The 2,159-nt window shown below is 42.3% G+C and overlaps 1 protein-coding gene across 1 annotated transcript in view; it reads left to right on the forward strand.

Moving 5' to 3' along the window:
* The window catches only part of LOC117939087 (interleukin-17 receptor B-like), a 13,890-nt gene that overhangs the window by 1,327 nt on the left and 10,404 nt on the right, over positions 1–2,159 (forward strand). The gene's annotated exons all lie outside the window — the stretch shown is intronic.

Consider the following 2,159-nt stretch of genomic DNA (forward strand, 5'->3'; position numbering starts at 1 on the left):
TACATTTGTTAACATGACTTTATGCTTCCCTGCAGATCAAACCTCTTTTCCCAGAGTGTGGCCAGGACTGCACCCGCCGAAGGAAAACGCTGAATATTTGTCGTGGTATTTCAGTTTAATTCTGTTCAATTTTATTTATATAGCGCCAAAACACAACAACAGTTATCTCACAGCACTTTCCATAAAAGAGCAAGGGCCTGTTGCACGTAAGTAGAATAAAGATATCCAGGATAAGTGAAAAAGGGCAGCTTGACTTAGTGTGATCCGCTCATTGTGGCTTAATCGGTTGCACGTTTGCCGAGCCAGGATGAACAGGTGAAGCTATGTCAAGCCAGGGGTAGATAGCTGGGATAAGTGCACGTTCACGGCTTTCTCAAATAGACCACGGTATCAATCACAGATTTACGGATGCAGAAATGGAGAAGACGCATGCACCATATGTTTCACCCAATGAGCAGCAGCTTCTAATGGAAAGTAACGAGGAGTTGAAGCATATAATATGCAAAAAGGGAAATACGGCTCTTATCAAACGGAGAGAAAAAGCCCAACATTTAAATACGCTAGTTTCATGTTTCTGTTTTTATGTGATAAATATGCTGGTTTTACTGTAAAGTGTCTTTGACTAGCCTACCATGTAAAGCACTATATACATAAAATGTGTTATTATTTAACCTTTGCCTTAAAAGTGAGCAGAGAGAATTAATGTTCCTTGGGAAATGGACCCTAAGGACTCTAGGCTTAATTTCAAACCCTTATTCACAACGTGAGAACATGTTTTACAACCATATGCACAGATCTCTAAAAGCTATATCTAATTCTTTGTACAATTAATGTTCATACAGAACAATCAGAAAGGGACAACAACTAGAAAAAGAAGTAAGGGACTTCAATACACACTGTGAGAATTTGTAAAACAATATTCATGGTTTATTCTGAGTGACCGCACCAAAATAAAAAGATTAAGAAGCATTGTGGTGTTCCCGGTGTGATGAATGTAAACTACACTACATACGTACTGTATATATGCCACGTTATTGATCCAGGGATGTGAGAAGTCTAATTGAGAAGGTTATGAAACCAATGGAAGCTATAATAAGAAACATTAAAACAACAACAAAAAAGCACTACATATTAAGGAGTAACAAAAACTGTCCTTTATTAGACAAGGATAAGCAACAGGAAAATGAAATCATAACTGTATTGGTCTCTGACCAGTCTGCCATTAATATCATCTGGGAATATCGCTGCATTAATATTGTCACACTTAATCTTCGGATCGCTTCCGGTAACCTGAAGCTGAGACCACGGACGCTGCGCTGCATCTCAACTTTTACAGAGAGAGCGGACACTGACGCGTCTCGCAGGTCTGGGCAGCGGCCACACGCCAGGCAGCCTCGAGACTCCAGGATTCATCTTAGCCTGGCTAGCCGCAAAGAATAAATCTCCATGGTTACTTGGCTGGGTTTAATTCAATCTGGTTTCGTGCAACCGAGTCAAAGCTAAATTCATCCAGGACAACTTGAGTATCCCGGCTTAATCGCTTATCCTAGTTTCGTGCAACAGGCCCCAGGTCTAGACCGTACTCTGTGATGTTATTTACAGAAACCCAACCCACCAAGAACAAGCACTAGGCCACAGAGGCAAGGAAAAACTTCCTTTTAAGCAGAACCATGGCTCAGGGTGGGGGGGCCTCTGTCTTTACCAGTTGTGGGTGAGACAGACAGAGAGGAGACAGACAAAGAGGAGACAGACAGACAGACAGACAGACAGACAGACAGACAGACAGACAGACATGGAGAATTGTAGCAGAGGGTGTCGAGCAGGAACATGAATGACATGACAATGACATGCAGCAGGTGACTCCAACCGCAGATGCAGACTTCACAGCTCCAGACCCAGAACCATCTGCAGGAAGCAATAGGAGGAGACAAGGGAGGGGCAGAGAGTCACATGACATTCCAAATGTGCCAACATTTGGAATGTCATTCGACTGGATGCTCTGATGATTATGGCCCAACGCTTCTTAACCTTAACAAACACAACTAAATCAGATAAGAGAAGCCTTTATTGATGGCAGATGAAGAATTTGGTTTTTCAGCAACACAGAGAGAGAATAGGTACAGATAAATAACGACAATGGCACCACATTGCCAGTGTTG

The sequence above is a fragment of the Etheostoma cragini genome, chromosome 23, assembly GCF_013103735.1.
Source record: "Etheostoma cragini isolate CJK2018 chromosome 23, CSU_Ecrag_1.0, whole genome shotgun sequence".
Lineage (NCBI taxonomy): Eukaryota > Metazoa > Chordata > Actinopteri > Perciformes > Percidae > Etheostoma > Etheostoma cragini.